At 37.3% G+C, this 21,482-nt stretch overlaps 1 protein-coding gene across 2 annotated transcripts in view; it reads left to right on the top strand.

The window, feature by feature from the left end:
- Positions 1–9,545: 9,545 nt before the first annotated feature.
- LOC149804165 (hepatocyte growth factor receptor-like) overlaps positions 9,546–21,482 on the top strand; it is a 209,025-nt gene continuing 197,088 nt past the window's right edge. For both annotated transcript variants that reach the window (XM_089954144.1, XM_089954143.1), the window contains exon 1: positions 9,546–9,684. The gene's annotated coding sequence lies outside the window, so the exon portion shown is untranslated. The remainder of the gene's footprint in view (positions 9,685–21,482) is intronic.

Below are 21,482 nucleotides of genomic sequence, written 5' to 3'. Positions count from 1 at the left end.
AAATTGAGGCAGTATAATAAATACAAACTTGTTCTAAATGCTATTGTTTCTAAGATTCTAACGTCCCAGCCGCTCATTGAAAAATATATTTGTGCAAATCCGAATCTGATTTGATCAGATATCAGACAGCCTTTTCCTTTCGCAGCTGTTGCTCCGATTCGATTAACTGTTCACGTAGGTAAAGCTGACGGTCCGTCATAGTTCTTAGTTGATATCACATATCGCGTATTTCAATTGCACGCAGGCAGACCTTACTCGGTCTGATCATCACGAGCTGGCGCAATACGCACACATACTTCTAACCTGTTACCCTTTTCTACAGGCATACTTGTCATTTAATCATTTAAATCCCATTCTGAAGGATGCATTCGCGTCTGTAAAAGCAGAGCTTTATTCTGAAATAGTCAGGCATTCAAAATCCGATGCGGAAGTTTCATCTTTCGTTGTACTGCACTAAATTTGACATTGTTTTTACCAGACTCAGGCATGATTGTGCATTGTGGTTTTTTACTGATTCACCAAGGTAATGTCATGACTGATGAACTGAGCGTGAGTCGTAAATATATACATGCGACGTCTCCATGGAACGTAAATATATACATGTAACGTTTCCAAGGAACGTAAATATAAACATGCAACGTCTCCATGGAACGTACATATATATATGCAACGTCTCCAAGAAACGTAACTATAAACATGCAACGTCTCCATGGAACGTAAATATATACATGCAACGTCTCCAAGGAACGTCAATATAAACATGCAACGTCTCCATGGAAAGATTTTAAGTTAGTGCTTACTGGTTCGCTTAAGCAATCGACCAAGGTTCCTTTATTTATATGTAGCATGATATCGATTATGATTCTTTCATTTCACTAATCGACAAGTCAATCAGAATTCGTTTGTACCCACCATGGGAAAATAGTGCCAGTGGATAAAAAAACCTTTGTGGTACATGAATAGCTTATCAGTTATATGTAGATCAAGTGTTCATATTTGTTCAGTTTGGCTTTGGTCACCTCTACAGGAAACTCGATATTAGCAAAGTTGAGTTTACCCAGGTGTCACCGGTATTTTCTAGGCACGTCCTGGTAATCACTGACCGGGTAAAGCGATGACAAAATGGCCATTCGAAACTTATGTTGGCAAAGTGTTTCACTTTAATAACAGGTCTTAGTGGTACCCAGTTTGTTGAAGCTATGTAACTAGATCCACGAAGCGGATGATACATCGACAGATGGGGCTAGACTTGTGCTCATCAGTCCATCCCGACCGCGCACTGGTGTATTTCTCTAGAGTTTCGAGACTATTCTAAGTGCCTAAGCCAATTACATCATTGATGTCGCTGCTGTCTTTGAGGTTCAGAATTACGCAGGTACAACTGTGAATATACAAAGTAGTTGTTTTAAATCCATCTATGTCACGTGGCATAACCAGATGGGTATTCAGAATAATGTCTGTTTTAACCTCAGTGTGACCAGAGTTTGTAACACCGTGACGATTCAAGGAATCGTATTTGCAAATATTTGTTAAGCTTCTTTGCCAGGTGCGTAGGTGGGTGGAATAATGGCCACATGATTTTCCATTTCAGCTCTTCGTGTTTAAACAAGAACGTACTCACCGCTTCAGTAGTAATAGCAACGCGAGACAAAAACGACGGTTTCATTAATTCTCTCTTAGTATTTCAAGGATGTCGGATTTTCTTGCGTCGTTTGGTACTCTGATATTGTGTCAACCTGAACGTTGTCTTTGCTTTGTAACCGTAGTTTTACTGTGATTTTTGTTATTGCTGTTGCAGTGGCAATAGGTGGTGGTGGTGTTTCAGTCTTGTGGATTCAGTATAAATATGGATCTCAACATCTCAAGTGTGTCTGCTTTTCTCCTACTATTGGTATGCATTTTCCTTGCTGCAGTACTAGCTGTTTTAGTCGTGGCACTGTAGGTATGACTATACTGAGGGAAGGGCAAAACGTCGGCATAATTGTGAAATTCTTTCGAAGACTTGTTTAATTTTTGTTGTATTTTGTCACGATCAGAAACTGCAATGGTTTCAACCCTGGTGATTATTTCATTTATTTAGGTTTTTACTGTTTTTCTTTATTGTGGTATCTGTCTGCGCTTGTGTTTTCGATTTATTTCTCCACAATGTACAGTATACACAAACGTATCCACCTTGCTGGCAAAGTTTGCTACGTGATTTGTCACCGATGCCACATTTAAGTCAAGATCGTTCCCCTAGACCGTCACGTAATATTTGCATACGTGTTCTACAATATTCATAATATCATGGTCTGCCACAGAGTTTTCTAAGGCAGGCAACATTGCATCTGTTGCGACCCAATGCCACAGAGCTTCTTATATACTTACCCACAAGCGGTTATTTAATTGGTGGAAAAACACTTAAAATTTCCATTTACATTCTGTTATCAGCCTCCACCGGCATTTTATGAAAGCACTTTAATGTCTGCCGTTAGCAGAAGTAGGAAGAAAGTTGTAAGTCAACTCTTGCCAACAAAATTAGTGCACCCATTTTAGAGTACTCACAGCGAAATTTCTTGCGTGCAGGAATTTAAACTTAGCTCAGAAAGGATTCCACCTAAATAACCGCAAATGACCGATCATTGAGTATGGCACCATCATGAATTCACTCAGGTGTTGGGTTGTTTATCTCTGATTAAAGCGTTTAGGAAATGCCTTATGTACTCGGGCTGGCTTTGTTTTGCGTCGTCTTATGTTGCTTTGTAAGACAAATACTGCTAATTATTGTGCTTGGATGCTATTCGTATACTTATTTTCGCATATTCTTAGACCAAAGCATTTGTTTAATTAGCCTGTTCTTGAACATCCTCGTCACAGACCTCATCAAAAAACGTCAATGACTTCAGATGCAGTGGGTAAGTTATTATGTCTTTATATGGCATGCTCACTCATTCAAGATATTCTGCAGATTCTATCTTAGATTTATTGGCTTTAAAAGTTAAGTTTGTTTCATTCTACATTTAAGGTCACTGTCAAATTCACCAACTTGCCAATGTGTTATGTGTTGGTTTCAGAAGATTCATACAGCATCTTCTATGCTTCTTTAACGAAGCTATCTCACGCATGCAAACGTTACAAACATCTTATGTTTTCTTTCCCGTTTTCGAACTTCTATTCTTATTGAAGTTTTTTGCATTGTAACAAATTTCCATTAGTTCATTCAGTATACTTTTTGAATCAATAGTTACGTCGCCACTCAACATGTGTATATGTAAGCAGCCATGAACAATTATTCAAAACGAAAATATTCACAACTCAATTATAATTATATTTCCCCCTTCATCAGTATAAAATTATAACTATATATATACCATACTATAACAAGAAAGAAAATCAACACACACCAGAGGCAGCTATAAGTACATTCATATTTTTCTTGTTCTACAGACAGTGTATAAATATCGATTGCTAGGGGCGAGAACTGGTGGAAAGGCCTTAACGTGGGCCGTCGGGGAAAAACCGTCAGTTTCATACTACTGCATGTATGATACCATATATACGTCCATGTCTTAACGTCAAAATCACGGAGATGGACAATATACACCCATGCTTTTGAATACTTATACGGATTATAGCTTTCGAACCATTACAAATATGGTAGCAAACTAGTTATATATCATTTATCGAAGATGTGTCGCAGTGGCCTGTTATCGTACCCCAGAAGTAGATTTTTATATTTACATTTATTTTGGTTAACTCCAGGCCCAATGATATAATACTAATCAAATGCCAATGCGAATATCATTAGTTGTTTGTAGAGGGCATATTATGTGATGTTTGTAACAGGCTTACTCTTTTTAACGGACGTATTATGCGTTGTTTGTAACAGGTGTATACTTTACTGTTTATAAAGGGAATATGATTTGCTGTTTGTAAAATGCATATCGTGTAATGTTTGTAACAGGTTCAGTGTGCACCGTTTGTACCAGTCGTATAATGTACTGTTAGTAACAGGTCTATTGTGTACTGTTTGGAACGGAGTTATTATTTGCTGTTCGTAAATGGTGTATGATGTACTGTTTGAAATGTGTGTAACAAGATAACCAGGTGGGATTTCGGATTTACAACAACACTTTTGATGGTGACACAAATACAATGTTTAATAACGAACGATTTCATTTGTTCAATTAATTATGATTCATATGTGTGTGTATACAATCCAAATACTGGATCAATTAACACAAAACGCACAGACTTAATGAAAATACAATTAAATGGCTTTACACAGTACAAACACAAGGTGTGAATCATTCACAATGATTTCACAATGAAAGAATGACGTATTTTACTGAAATAGTCAAGGAATGTAGTATTTTACTCGTGTAGCAAATTGCATTTACTCAGATAGTGAAATTATGCAAACAAAAAGAGACATATATACAAATAATCTTTACAGTCCCAAAAAACACATGGGTTTTACAAACCCCAAAAATTAGCCCAGGGCTAAAAGATTACAGCTATGAGTTACACTCCGCCATCAGCACACTCGGCTACCAGTCACACTGGCCAATCATACCGTCAGTATTCTAGGTTGGTCAATCAAGCAGTCAGCGCCCGCCAATCTCGGTTAGCGACGCCCGATCACCTGCTACTCGACCAGCAACACTTTATTCAGCTCTACGGCTGCAATGGGTCAGCTTCGCAGCTGCTATGGTCAACTTCTAGAGTCGACTCCGATCATTACCGACAACTGATCGCTCTGGTCACCTCTACAGCTCATCACTCTGGTCACTCAGGTCAGCTGAAAATAAATCTAACACCGTGTACTATGCATGATACGGGCATATACAATAAAACGTAATGACGTTATATACGGTAAGTTATACAGATTACATTATCGGCACAATTACAAAATAACAAACAGGTTTAGAAGTAAACAAATCCGTGCCCGACAAGAATCCAACGGTACTATATGTTTCTTAAAAATGCAGCTTTATATTGCTAATATAAATCCCTTGCTAAGTCACAAATCAGAAAAGAAAATATTTGCATTACGCAACGTAAACTGAAGCTACATACAAACATACAAAAATAAACGTGGTAGTACAATAGTCATAACTTATACACAACAAATTAATAATTCACATACCTCTACCACTCCGGTTAGTGGTTAGAGGGCCCGCCTCGGATGCGGGAGATCGTGGGTTCGATCACTGGCCGAGTCATACCAAAGACTTACAAAAACGGTACTAACAGCTGCCGCGCTTGGCGCTCATCGTTAAGAGGTTACCGTTATGACAGGTCGGCCTGGTGTCAGGATAATGTGTCTGCGGCATGATGCCCCGGTGCTAGACATCACTATAAACTGTCACACTGTAGACATCCTAGTGATATGACTGAAAACTTGTTAATGCATCGTTAAAAATCCAATCAAACACACAAACACACACACATTGAAAACTCTTTGCATGTGCGGCATATGATGAACCGTACTCGAAATATTGTACAATATACATAAATCACCATCGGGTATCTTTGTACATAAAAAACGGAACCCGAGTACATGTATTTAATAAATAAAAGGATTTATACAATTCGGAGACGATGGGATTGTCATGTAAAGTCTGTAACAGATATATCCTGGGCAGGCATTGTAACATGTGTATCATGTATAGTTTATAATGTGATTATCATGTGAAGTGTGGAACAGACATATAATGGGCAGTCTTTGTAAAAGGCGTATCAGGTGCTCTTTGTAGTTGGCGTGGTACACTTGTTAACTAATGGTGTATAATTTAGCCTGATCTCTGGATGTGTTTTATTGTTTTACAAGAAATAAAACCATCCCTGATTTAACAACGATACTTAGTGTCAATTGTTTCAATGATGGAACAAGAGAAAACTTCAATGAATTGCTTTAAAGGCAATGATACTAAGTATGTATGTATTGTGATGCAATATGTCCGCACATGCGTGACGTATAGACACATTACACTAGGGTAAGTGATATATATCAATGCATGAGTGATTTTTACATACTTTTTGACATGACTACCGAGTAATGTGACACCCCATATAATAATTATCATATGTGGTAAATAACATCAGCACATACCAGACTGGGTATCTGTAGCTCACTTCTAGTACAACACATATCAGACTGGACATATGTAGCTCACTTCCAATAAAACACATATCAGACTGGGTATATGTAGCTCACTTCTAATACAACACATATCAGACTGGGTATCTGTAGCTCACTTCCAATACAACACATATCAGACTGGGTATCTGTAGCTCACTTCCAATACAACACATAGACTGGGCATATGTAGCTCACGTCCAGTACAACACATATCAGACTGGGTATCTGTAGCTCACTTCCAATACAACACATATCAGACTGTGTATCTGTAGCTCACTTCCAATACAACACATATCAGACTGGGTATATGTAGCTCACTTCCAATAAAACACATATCAGACTGGGTATATGTAGCTCACTTCTAATACAACACATATCAGACTGGGTATCTGTAGCTCACATCCGTTACAACACATATTGGACTGGGTATCTGTAGCTCACTTCCAGTACAATTGTAATAACCTGCATTTAGGGAGTGAGGTATGCATGCGTGTATACGGTAATCACTATTCCTACTAGCCGTCCAATTCGGTCTAGATTTTTAATTTTTAATTTTTATACATCGGTGCATTAGCACTGAATTGCTCAAATGAGTTGACATTACTATTTTTTAGAATCCTTTATTTTGTCTACTTGTCGATTAATAATTAGCTGGTATAGTCTACATGATTTTGAGATAGCGAAAATAGGGAGTATCATGCCGACGGCTGGCATCATTGATAATTCGATTAATGACTATTTCTAGTTAACCGCTTAAGACAGTACCTACTCACTGTGTTTATAGTCCCTGATGTTTCATTTGTATACGTCATCGCATTTAAGTTTGTTTTTCCTCTTCTTTATTTCTTTGGTACATAAAACTTTTGACTACCTTTCATGCGGTCTACCTAGGTCATATTGTAAGAGTGCATAACACGGTTTCCGAACCATTGGTATGAGCGACAGCTAACACGGTATGTGCCGAGAATTACAAAACTGATTTTGTTCTCTTTCTTTTTTTTTACTTAGGGCAAGTCAGTCTCAATGTAGCAATGTGTAAAATATCCAGCTGGTAATTTCTATAAATAATTATTGTGAAAAATAACTAAATATACACATACAATATTAGCTCATGCTGGTTTGAATATTCCAACAAAGGTTGTGGGTTTTGTGGGCGTTGTGGGTTTTGTGGGCGTTGTGGATTTTGTGGGTATTGTTGGTTTTGTGGGTTTTGTGGGCATTGTTGGCATTGTGTGTATTGTTAGTTTTGTGGGCGTTGTGGGCTTTGTGGGTATTGTGGGTTTTGTGGGCTTTGTTAGTTGTGGGTTTCATCAGGAGTATATAAGGCTTTGTGGGCTGCTTGTGAGGGTTCAGTCAGCAAGCAGCCATTAGACTAGGTGCATCCCAGTTATTGTGAGGCTTTTTTTTTGTTTTATATTTCGTTTAGTCTAGTTTATTAGAGAATTATGTAACTTTAGGCAATATTTTGGACAGTAAATATTTTTATAAAGTTTACTTTAGTACAAATCAATTTTTATTAAAGTTATTTTTTTAATTATTTTTAATTCCTTTCTCTCTTCCACAGTATACACATTCTAGTCATTTCTAATTTATTTTACAAGCAAAATAGATATTGTTTGATCATTTGTTATTTGAAATTCAGTTATATGGCCAAGTGACTGTTGTCCTCACATACTAATATTTTTTTATTCATTTCTTTATTTATTTCCTTAATTTAATACGTTTTAGGAAGCTAAAGACATACAAAAAGGTTTCGCTGTTACAAATATATAATTTCTTTTTCTTAAATTATAGGTCCAACAAAGTTCTTCCGGAAATAAAATGTCTATGTCATTGTGAGAGTTTTCCTCACCGAAATGACATTCGAAATTCAATTCAACAATATTTGATTATTCTATCAATCTATAAAACATAAGTTATGTTTCTATTTTATAATTTGCTAGTTGTCTAAGTCATGGTGAGTGCTTTCCTCACTGGCTTGACATTCTCAATTCAATTCAACAATACTTGATTATTCTAGCACTCTAAAAGTGTAAGTTATGTTTCTATTTTAAAATGTATTAGTTGACTAATCCATTGTGAGTATTTTCCACACCTACTTGACAGCCAATTTACTTCCATCTATACCAATTCACTTCAGATAAGTATTATGCTATAGCTGAAGTGTAAAGTTAAGCAAGTGTTTTTCTTGCAGATTTTACATTTCACAAGTACAATTAAGTCATTGTTTCTCTTCTGTAGTAAACTGTATTGCAACTAAATCGACATATGGTAAATCTAATATAATTTTCACTCATCGGAATAAATAATGTAATGAACCGATAGTATAGTGCTAACGTGTACCCTGACCTTGAATGAAATGATCACAAACCATACTGTTATTATTTTGGCTTAGTACAGAAAACAAGACTGTCATGGTCATGAACTGACTGTGTTCGCTGTTTCATAATAAATGAATCATCTTGCGTTATGGTTGAAAATAAATCAAGAGTTCGCGTTTACTCCATTCTCCCCCTCCGTAGTTAGCTGATAAGAAGCATACTCATCCCTGGTGCGATACTTCAAGATAGTATTATCAGGAACTAGCTCGGCCGTTACACAACACATATCAGACTTGGTATAGGTAACTCACTTCCAATACAGCACATATCAGACTGGGTATCTGTAGCTCACTTCCAGTACAACACATATCAGACTGGGTATCTGTAGCTCACTTCCAGTACAACACATATCAGACTGGGTATATGTAGCTCACTTCCTATATGACAGTATTACAATATGCAATTTCTGATTCACTATATGAGGTGACGGTACACATTGAATAACTTTTAAGCGCTCTTAGCGCTGAATTGTTGTTGTGATTGCATAACCTAAGGAATTTAACCTCAGGGATCTACCCATAACAGATGAAACTGTGTGGTACAGGGAATCACGTGGACATATGTTTCACGAACACATAATTTACGTTTCATTTGCTATTTTACCAGCATTTATGTCTCGCCTGCACAAGCAAGTCACACTGATGGGAATCAGAGTGCCAGCAGTATTTCAGCTAGAAATAAATCTCGCAGATTGGACATATTTATGTTTGCAATAAAAAGATTTTACTGTTGACGATGAAATATTGTAATTCGTGTATTTGGAATTAAAAACAGAAAATCACAGTGTATATTTAACATTAAAAGAACTATTTCTGGACAAAAATGCAATGGTTCTTACATTTTGTCTCGAGTTATGAACTTTTGCAATAAGGTAAACATTGAGTTGATATCAGTGTGGACGGGAAAAGGCCCCTAAAACTTACACAACTTTGTAGAGCCCATTTCCTGAAAATTGTGACATTTGTTGGATGATGATGTATCAGAGGAGTGGTCGCCCACGAAGCGTGGATTTGTATATAAACTCCTCGGTGCAAAGAAAACTGGCCGTGTAGAGAGGTGACCTCTGGAGGGAGCGTCTGTATAAGTAGGTGACCACTGTAAGAGAATATATAAACAAGACATTTCACTTCGCAGAAATTGTTTAGTGACGTTAAGTTCGACCTTCGCATGTGTGTTAGGGTGAGTATTTGTACTTTTATTTGGAGTCTATACAGATTTTGCTGTAAGTCACATTGCAATATTGTTATCATTAAATAATTATATCAAGCATAATAGAGGAATTAAAGGCATCAGTGATCCTATGATTAAATTATTGAAAATGCATCAGTCATCTTATGACCACAGTAATGAAAATGCATCAGTCACCTTCTCACTACATTAATGAAAATGCACCAGCAATCCCATAAGGAAATTAACGAAACTGAACCAGAAATCGTATAAAGAAATTAATCAAAATGCATCAGCTATCTTCTAATCAAATTAATTAAACTGCATCCATCATCTTCTAACTAAATTAATACATCAATACATATGCATAAGTTATCTTTTAACTAAATGAATAACAATGTATCAGTCATCTTCTAAATAAATTAACGACAATGCATCAGTCATATTCTAACTAAATTAATTTAAAAAATATATCAGCCATCTCCTAATTAATTAATGAAAATGCGTCAGTCATCTTCTAACTAAATTAATGAAAATGCGTCAGTCATCGTATAAGAAAATGAACGACAATGCATCAAATATCGTATAATTAAACTACTTATAATGCATCAGCACTCATATAATCAAATAAATGAATATGCTGAAGTCATCCTACAATGAAACTAATGAAAATGCATGAATCATTTTATAATGAAATTAATGAAAATGCATCCCTCATCATACAATACATTTGTGATAACGCACCTGTCTTATTATGATTAAATTCATAAACATGCGTCAGTCATCAGATAATTAACTTAATGAACATGCATCAGTCATCCTTTATTTAAATCAGTGGAAAGGCATCAATCATCCAATCATTAAATTAATGAATATGCATCAGTCTTCCTTTGTTTAAATTAATGAAAATAAATCACCCTAATTATTACATTAAGGATTCCGTTGTAGAGTTTCCTTGACCCTTTGGTGCGATAATCTCCTATCAATCCATATTCAGAGACAGCATTGGACATTTATAATCATTATTTAACATAAGATGGAAAACTAATAATCTTTCCATATCGATGATGACATGAACTATAATTGAAATGCCATTAATCTGGAGAATGTAATTAATAAAGTATATTAATCCTACATCCTAAACATCTGTTGACATAGCCCTTGCCTAATTTAGTACAATCTTGTATCATGGTTGGTCTCGTCAGTGTTTCATATTACAAGTTTACCATTATTGGGATACCTCCATTAAAAGGGATCGTACAATATCATAGTTATACTACCCCCTCCCGTATTTCATCTGTCGCACTAGTACCGAAATTATCCTAACGGTTAACACAGTGATTTAAAGGAATCTGATATTATCACAGTTATATCTACATTTTATATGTAACAGTATTAGCATACCGTGGGATACCACCATTATAAGGGATAGAACATAATCGTTTATATACCCATCTGTATATGATTTGTCACAATATTTCCATGCTTTGGGATACCACCATTATCAGGGGTACTGCCATTATCAGATAGTAGCTAGATCCATTTGTGTTTCAACTGCCACACGATTATCACTAATATCATAAGTTGGGATAACATCATTACATTATCAGAGTTCTATTTAAGGACGCACGATTTTAAACCTCCCCTGTGATTAGAAATTCCTCTCACCCTAACCCCTTTGTTCAAATGCAGTGGAAAATATGTCCACACATTATGAGTTCTTAATTAAATCTTGCATTAACAGATGTCAGCATGCCTACAAAGACAAAGAATCTATACTGATTTGTCTGGGTAAGTGAGGATGTATCACAACACTTGTCTTGCTGGTTATGAAACCTTAAAACACATCACCAAAGTATACTTTTTTAACACCAAAGCACCAATGAGGTTGTTTAATTTTCAGCAAAGTTTTATTCAAGTTATTGCTCACTGTCATACGTCCTAGATTTAGATCATATCATTGATTACCAGCAAGAAAAGCTTGGTAGATTTACGTAGAGTTTGAACATGTATAGGTATTACACTGAGATATAGTAGCATATCACATCACTACTACTACTACTACTACTACTACTACTAATAATAATAATAATAATAATGAGGACTTTGTATAGCGTCTAATATTTAGAAGCTCTAAGCGCTTCATCTATAATGATATGATTACAAAAACAAACACCATGAAATTAGAAAACATAAAAACATGTTAGTAGGAATCACAGTAAGGCTGTATCATGAATGCCAAATACATGCTGTAGACGGTGAAATATAATATCATGGTCTATTGTGTCAAATGCTGCAGACAAATCAAGGAGGGTGAGGACTGTAATCTTTCCGCTATCCGAAGCAGAGAGAATGTCATTAACTACTTTTAGAAGAGTAATGTCACTACTGTGACAAAGGCGATATGCAGTGTGTACACTGATGAAAAGACAGTTTGAATTCAGATGAGATACGAGCTGGGATAGAACAAAATTTTCTAAGAATATGTATATGAATGGGAGATTCGAATCTGGGAGGTAGTTCTTTAAATCGTTATGGTCTAGTGTTGGTGTCTTCAGCAGAGGCTTTACAATGTCAGTTTTGAAAAATGATGTGAAGTCACCTGATGAGAGAGAGGTATTAATAACATCAGTTAGTGAAAACAATACTGGATGTAAGCACTCAAGAAGCAGTGATGCTGGAATTGTATCAGGTTTACATGACTTTGGTGCACTCTTCAACAGGATTGTTCGTACGAAATCCATATATACAGGTTCAAATGCTAATAATAGCTGCCGCTCAAATGCTGCATCCTATCTATATTTTGACGACGAGTCTATTGAAGTTGTTGTGTCAAGCTTATCTCTTATGGTTTGTACTTTGTCACGGAATAAATTTGCAAACATGTCCGGAAGGGGTCGACTGCAAAGAAGGTAGTTGGAAGTGGTGTAGATTTGTTCCTTGACATTAGCTTGTTAGTAATTTCGAAGAGCTCTTTGCAGCTGATTTCGCTGCATGGACTATATATGTGAGATTCTTCTGAGCGGCGTCATATATTTGCTTATGAATAGTGAGTCTGGTGGAAAGCCAAATCCTCTCAGCTTTACGGCGGTCTTTTTTCAGCAATGCGAAGCTGGTCCCTAACACTGCTATGCCATGGAGAACACTTTTGAATTGATACTCTGCATTTGGTAACTGGGGCATGTTTGTCGAGCAATGAACGCTGGCAGTTATCGAGTTGTTCTGCTGTAGGAGGTAAACAAGTTGTTAGGTTTGCTTGGATGTCATGCATTAGTTTGGTTATATTCATCATACGGAGGTTATTCTTAGTAGCAGATTAAGGTGGAGGGTTAAGGACTGACACGTCAAGATGACTTTTAATGCAGACGTCATCTGATGCAAGTTCATGGGATACAGGGATGACAGTATAATGTTATCATCAAGTCTATGAAGAATCCAATCTAAAATGTGACAATATGTATGGTTGGGTTGGTTAACTGACTGTTTGAGGTCGGAAACATTAATGGAATATATGAGTTTTGATGTGTTTGGGTTTCCGGGACAGTCAAAATGAAAGTTGAAATCTCCAAGAATAATCAGGTTGCCACCTATCGAATTTCCATACTTCAGAAGATTCGGAACTGCTCGAGAAAGAGAGATTCCGTCAGCTTGTTTTTCCTACGAGGAGGAGGGCGGTATAGACAGAAAAAAATGGACTGACCTCTGGTCCAGTGTGAGTATGCTTTGGACTAGTTCAAACGATATGTTGTCGAAATTGAATGTTGTTGTGTGGTTAAGATGTTTGATCATGGAGTGCTTTGTGATGACAGCAATTCCACCTCCGCGAGAGTTACGAGGTAACGACTTGATGGAGTAACCAGTGGGTGTTAGATCCGTACACGTGGGCTCATTGCCTGATGTTTTTAGGCATGTTTCTGTCAAGAAAAAGACGTCAATATTCTGATCGTTGATAAAATCAACTATTTATGTGCGCTTTTCCGGTGGTCCTACTGAGTGGGCACTGAATAATGCAATTCGCAGAGGTAACACTTAGTTAATGCACAGATTGACGAATTAATATGGATTTGAATTAGATTGTCTAAATTAACGGTCTAATTTTTAAATTGTTGAACTGGAAAGGGCATAAGGGAGATAACTGAAATTTTTCTACCTGTTCTACGCCGGCAAGCTTTGAAACAACGTTTCTGTTTTCGCTTCTGTTTGCATTTAGGTAATGATGAATGTAGTCCCAGTTCGTTTAGTCCAGAGCACAATGTAGTGTGGAGAGCCAAGGAGTGGTCATTTAAAACAATTATTGAGGGTCCATCATAGCATAAACTGGTTGACTGAGGAGTATCACGTGATGGCGGTTTGTTCAAAAATTGTAATAGTGGAGCAAGACAGCTGAGCAAAAGTCTAATTGTTCTCGTTACCAAAACAAAGAGATGAAGAAACACATTCGAACAGAACAGCCAATCCATAATGAACACAATAACGTAGACGAAGACAGGCAAAAAGCAAAAATCGGCACCGAAAACGGAACAGCTGCTTCAAGCCGGTTAAGTGATAGCGGCCATCTTGTCTCTTAGCTATATTTATATTTATATATCACTATATTTAGACATCCCTGGACAGGGGAAGTTGAGCAAAGTATTTGATCACATATGGGCGCACAAAGAGAAAGATAAAGACGGTCAGTATTTCATTGTTGCGGTAGTTAGAAAATATAATATCGTTCTACAAGGGACGCACGCTAATAACGTCACGTGAGTTGGATTATGAATTTGTTGATTATAGTACATTTTTCCTAGCAGTAAAAGGGGGAAAAGACACATTAACCAAACTAGCACTGGACCTATCATGAGAATTAGGTGTAATATAAGTGTTTAGATGTTTTAATAATCTAGCTAAAAGACGTTTACCCAAATGACTTTGTCTTCACATCACGCACAATACAGCCACATTTTTGAAAGTTTACAACAGGCGCCCATGCGAGTGGATCGTCGTAGTTGACCTAGTTCAGTAGCCAACAAAGCCGTTATAATCATACTGGTATTATCAATTGAGTAATTATGTGAGCGATGCCTTTATTTCGAACCTACAAAATTTCCCAACACCTCCAGTCACACCGATTTCGTTTTTAATGATCCAACAACAATTCTAATCGCTGAGCATATACTAATTAATCTTGTCATGAACGACATTCATTCACACACCTCCGCCCACCAACACTATAATGTTATCTGAGAGAAATTACATAATGCTGTTGTTGACAAATCCAACCGGAGTATTGACATCGTGATGGTGATAGGTTGCCTGTATATGTTCGTCTTAGACGTCCACGAAATACTGACATGGAAGAAATTAACCAGAGTTGCCCTGCACGTCTACTACTATCAGGGACCATATCGGATACGAATATTATTAAACTATTTGCTGCTGCGACCTACCAACACAGCTGTGCCCATGTCACTCATGGGATCGGATGTGTTTTTAAAATGAACCATTGTTTATACATTATTGGTTTCATCTGATAATCTTTACTGGACAACCAAATTCCACTTCCCATTGCCAAATTTGCAATAGCTGAATCAGCTTTAAGACACAGAGAGGCTTCATGAATGATTTACTAGTGGAAGTTGGCATTCTTTCCTTTGATGTTAGTCTAGTAACCTTTGTTGGTAACTGAATCACTAAACGCATATTCAAACAATCAACAACAATATTGTTGATGCTATCAGCAACTCACCTTGTAGCTTGTTTAGCAATCGGTGCAGTGCGCAAGGCCATGGCCGCGATTGTCTGTTGGAGCGCCTGCAAAATAATCTATGAACAAATCCCAAAAATAACAGTTCCCTAATATATAATATAACCAGTTTTCTCCCGAGTTGAAAACACGCACGGGTATCACATGTTTACATGTGACTGTCATTGAATTTAAATAGCAGGTCGATCTCTAATGTGCGGTTGTATTGTCAATGTCTCCTCATTTTGGTTCAACATGTTTACAACCTGGATGAGATGAATATGTACCAGCTGACTAATACGATATGCAAGATAAACAGGGGCTGAGTTAATAATCGGTATTTTGTCACCGAGATCATTATCATACGACACATACATTGTAGATGTTACGGTTTCGTAACTACCACTGACGCTGTCTGATGTCAAATTAACCGTGAATTGTAGTGATAAGCAGGACGAGATCTAGTACCGTTATATCCGGAAAGCAAAATTGATTCGCTTGGGGTAATCTCATATAATTTAATCCAACCAAGAACGGTTATCAACGAAAACTGCACAACATCAAACTTGTACGTTGGAGATGCGATCAAAGCAGCAACACCGAGTGTTGGCTGGTTTTCGCGTATATGTATTATAAGTTTTTATTGATTTGAGTTGGTAGTGAACATTGGGAACGCGTCCAGGTAACTTCTTGACCTTCGTCTGGCGAAAACAGGAACAATTTATTCGCGGGAAAACTCCAACATTGCTTCTCAAATATAAAGCAAACTGCGATAAAAACACAGCGATCATTGTTTGTTTGCAATGACACGCTGCAATGAAGTGTGTAAATAATCACCTTAGAGAATTCATCATTGATGTATAAACCGGGTTAGTAGCTTCCTGTGCGTTGTTGTCCGCTCAAAAAAGCCAACGTGTTCACAAACTCTTCTTGTAATTCACTGGCTCATATGGATGCATGTGTGACGCTCACTGCCCGTCTCCTGCTTTGTGTGTTTTTCGTCCCAATTCTCGCTCTTTTGGTATTAATGGGAGGGTGGTGAATATTTTCGCACTCAGAGTGCCTCGTGAGCCAAACGTCTTTGTCGCTCATATGCACAGTGTTACAACTGTGCAAATTGGTGTTCCGTTAGCTGCATATTCTTTAAATGTAGGCCCAGGTGGTTGGACATGCATTGGTGATACACGTCATGGATGGTGTATAATTCCATGTTGTTCGTAGGTTTTGAAATAATACATGTCTTTGTTGGCCCGGGTGCATAAAGTTATTGTGGCTTTGGCTCATTTGCACGTCTGTGTTTTATCTTTTTGTTTTCCTAGCAATTTAGGCAATGCTTGCTGTTTCTGCGCTTAAGCACATTTTCGTTCCACTATATGCCTGTTCTTTGTTTTCTTTTTTTTGTTTCCTCTTGCCAGTTATTGTATTTCTTTCAGTACGTGGTTCATTCGGGATTAAGTTTTCGACTCAGTTACATCTTACCCTTGGAAATATAATAAATGTTCGAATGCAGGTACCAAAGTTTCCTCCTCATCCAGCGGAGGTGTACATATTTTCTCAACAGGTGGATGCGTGCATAAATGTAACAGTGGAGATTCGTATGAGGGTTCTGTGTTTAAATAATGCTTGGAGTTCGCATTTTGTTTCGTTTTGTCTTTATTCTTTCCATAGCTATATCATGCATAACTGCTTTCAATATTTAGCTGCCGTAATAAACTATTCCATGTTAAACTGCAATCTGCGGGGCAGTTGTTTGTTAGTTTCAGTTCTGTCCCAATATACCCAAATGTACCATACATTCTTTTACATTGCATTTGTTTTCAACACGTAGTCTTTACATTCACTTAATAGCGGCATTTATATGATTTAAAGCTCTACTGGAAACCCTTTTCATTAAAACTTTGTGGATCTCTTCTCAGCTTTGACTGATACACGAGTGGCGGTTTTTGGATTATCATGCTCTAACATTGTCAGCACATTCTTTGGTTTCTTTATATAATTTATCCATATGTGATGGCAACTGTTTAATGGTTTGGGCTCTTCTGGGAACCAGACCCACCTTTTGTTTCGGGTATTGCCGCAAATATATTTATCTGTTCAGCTGTTACATAACTGGGTTGGGGTTGGAGCAGTGCTGCAAATGTTTTTTTTCAAAACACTCTTTACGATCTTTCTGTGTAGTTTGCCACGACTGTAGCATATATTGAACGCGCTTGTGGTCGGATATAGCTTTATGAATAAGTTACTGGTGTTTAAGAACATCTTTCGAACGCATCTTTCCATTCTTTGTTATGATGTGCCTGGCAGGTTTTGGCATTATTGTTATCATATTTGTTATAAATATCGGTTCGACGAATGCATGGTCAACCACTCAAATTAGTAGTTAGGAAACTGTGTGGGTCTTAGATGACTACCACTTTATATTCCAAAACATATCTCACGAGTAATCAACGGCACACCATGTCCAGTGAATGTTCTCATAAAATGTTCAACATACTATAGTTGTATTTAATCAATATAGCCAGGTTTGCTTATTATTGTGTTGTGTGTTTGTTTTTGAGCCGACCTTACGAAATTATTCCTGCAGAGTTGTCTTGGTGTTCATGCGTCGCATCACTTACTGAACAATATTATAATCACTATGATCAAACGTCGTCAATGCTATGAGCTTCAACGACTGTGTTAAAGAACTCAGGTATGGATGATTTTCGTCTTTGAATGCCTACCATAATATATCCGAGTACATCATAACACGGTTGATCGTCTGCTGATGCAGAAATTATGTACAACTGAACCTACCTTAAAAATTGCAAATTTATATTCATCAACAGTTGGATTTTCCAAGATCTGGACATACCAAGCATCAACGTGCGAATTGAAGTTGTAAACATTACACTGTGCTTGTGCAATTTTTGCATTCGTGTCTTAAAAACGTCAATGACGGTAAAACGGATGTTGCTTTATTGTTCGTGTTGCGATACTAAATACCAATTATTGTATAACACAATCATGACTTCATACTGGTTGTTATGGTGCATCACTAGTCGTAATCTAAATCAAACTCGAGTTAAACACGTAATGTTAGCGCTGAGATCGCTTTACTTGTGCTATATGCGGAACAAGGAAGATCACGTTCGCAGTCAGACGACCAGGGTCCACTGGTAAACGCGAGTGCTCACACATACGATAGCAGGACACCCGGGGCCCCTGTAATTTTAGATCGGGACCCTCATGTATTATAAATGAGGTGCCTGTCGGGAGTTGATATTCACAATCTCGGACTCAGTTGTTGCTCCGAGGCAACTAAAGCGTTACCATTTGTAAATGAAAATACCACCAATTAGAACATTTGTGCGAGTGAAATTTCAAGTCGTACCGATGGACACAGAACTGCAGGGTTTATTCTGGAATTACAATCACGTGTGCACGTTCGCGTAAGCAGTGATGATGTCTGTAATTATTCATCGCTTGGTATCGAGTAGAGACAAACGTACTTTAGGGAAAGGTTATACGCTCATCGAATGTTTCTTTGACCTTATCAAATGTAATGCTTGTGCTAATTCTAGACAGACATTCACTGTATGTACAGTGTTGCAGGTTATTTTCCCTAATCATACGTGAAACTCCTTTTGCCTAGTTGATGTTTCTGGAGTAGCCAATATCAGTTTAAGTACATTTTGTGACATAGTCCCACGTACTCCTCGATATACATACTATCACACGCATACTTGAGTTGTCCTACGATTGTATTGTGGGTGTTATTAGACAGCGGATGATTTGTCGGATACTAGTAGGTGTCAGATTTGATTACGAGTGCCGCCTTGCCTAGTGTTGTTTGTTTAATCGTTATCGGTTGTGACATCAACAACACGTATGTACCCGTGTGAAGCATCTTGATGTTGTCACCGTGAACCGGTTTGATCTTATCATAATAAAACTCGTATTTGAGCAGTTTCGATAAGTCGAATACACACGCAACAACGTAGATAGACCTTGTAACTTCAGTTTCGAGTTTTTACTGTGTATGTTTATAAAACCACTTTTGATATGAAGATTCTGCTACGAATTCCACGCTTAACGAACAGATGATTATTGTAAATACACGCATACGTCTCAAAGACACCTGCAAGTAGAAGTATATCTGTTTAGAAATGCAAATCATGATGGTCACCGAGGATATGACAAAAAAAAAAACCGTGGACAAGACATTGCTTCTGTCTTCATAATCTCTGGTGAAAATACTTTTACTAGACAATGACGAATGTTATGCCCTCATTGGTGGTGAGTCCGTTTCAGTTAACCTTTCCCACCCTCCCATTTGCTTGTTTTCGTACACCCAGTTTCTAGTTTGTTTTCAACTTCAGCTTTTCAGTTTAGCGGTTCCATGTCCACTGGTAATTTTGAATCTATCGTTGGATCTCGCTTTAGTGGTACTGACTAGCTTGCGATAATGGAAATAAAAAATTACAATTGTCAACAAACTGCAGTTAACCTTGCCTAAACGTTCACGTAGTTTCGAATGTTTTTGAGTATTACTGTTATTGATGCCTTTTATGCCACTATGACTCAATGCATAATCAAGTTATGAAGCAACACGTGGAATTTTGTTTTGCTTGGGTAAATCTGCAGCTGTATATATCATTTGCTGTGTACGGATATTCTATACATATCAGTAATGTGTCAGTCTTCGCGTATTTTAAAGCTACCGCCGGTTAAAAGGAACTAATAGAGATCCAGCAACATATGGCCCCAGAAAAACCTGCATCGATTCCATTAGTTATGCATGTATGAGATTGGAGGTATTATTGGATCCATTTCTCTGTCACCTCATGTGATTTAAAAGACACCTCATCTGAGGGCTGGGTTCTAACCTAAATACAACATTGCAGTCTCAGTTCGCCCATACCATCTGAAAACAGTATAACAAAATCAGGATGGTATTTATTCAGCTATTTGCTTTATATTTGTTTGAGTTTCAGGTTAGTTAAGACATTCAAAGTCCGGGAACATTAAATACGGATCACAAATCTTCCGTTGAATAGTTGATTTTCCAAATGTTCTTGACAGGTTCTGATATGATTGTGCTCTGCTTTTTTCATAGTTCAATTGAATTAATGGTCGTCCAGCAGCTGGTGGGTGGTGAATAAATGCAGGCAGCATTGTCAGTGGAACTTTCCCCGCGTACTTGCTCCTTTGGTAGACCAACAGAGAAATATTTGTTATTTAAACATACTGGTACAGCTTCTGAGCCACTTATATCAATCAGCAACACCAGGTCAATCTTGGTCAAACCATATTTTTTGTTTGCTTCCGTCATGTGGTAATGGATCAAGTGTTTACAAATAATTGTGAGAATATTATATATTAACAGCGATACCAGGATTAAGTTCTTCAAACGTGTTGAGTAAGTTGTTAGTAACTTGTACTGGAAATGTTAGGTCTTGAAAACCTATATTAGTTAGATACTGCTGGTATTGTCGTTGTTGATCTGCTCTCGCGTACATTTAAAGCACACATTATTGTCCTTTACTGTATTTGCCTGTGCTAGCTGAAGAAAGTAGGCTGGTTTGAAATCGATTTTGGAAAGTCTTTAAACTGGAATAATGAAAATAAACTTCCATGTATCTGTCCAAAGTCCATCCATATCATGTGCTGCTGTATTTTTGCAACGTTAGGAAATTCTTGGAAAAGCTTTGTCGATTTATTTATTATTTGTCCGAGTGTCTTCGCAGTTAAGTATCACGCAAGCGCCTCAAAGAATCAATCGGTTTGCGATTTTAAATCACTGTCATAACTGAAAAGCATAATCAAACTTCACATGAAGAACAATTTTCATTTTAACACTGAGGTCCCCATACGTTGTAACTTCGATTGCATTCCAATGTGCATCTTTGAAGAATGTTTCGCACCGTCTTTACCCGGCTCATAGTAGATACTTTTGTAAACTAAAAGAACGTGCATGTAACTTAAACTTGGGTATTTGTAATTGTTTTGTTTTTTAGTGGCATGATTAGTGACAATAGTTTATGTGATGCAGCGACGATGCACTACTTGTTCGTCACAAAATATTTGTGATATTTCATCCTGC

Source organism: Sinohyriopsis cumingii, chromosome 3 (assembly GCF_028554795.1).
Source record: "Sinohyriopsis cumingii isolate HCF-2022 chromosome 3, ASM2855479v2, whole genome shotgun sequence".
In the NCBI taxonomy this organism is placed as follows: Eukaryota; Metazoa; Mollusca; class Bivalvia; order Unionida; family Unionidae; genus Sinohyriopsis; species Sinohyriopsis cumingii.
Note: the sequence above shows the minus strand (reverse complement) of the source record. Positions and strands in the feature narration are given on the sequence as shown.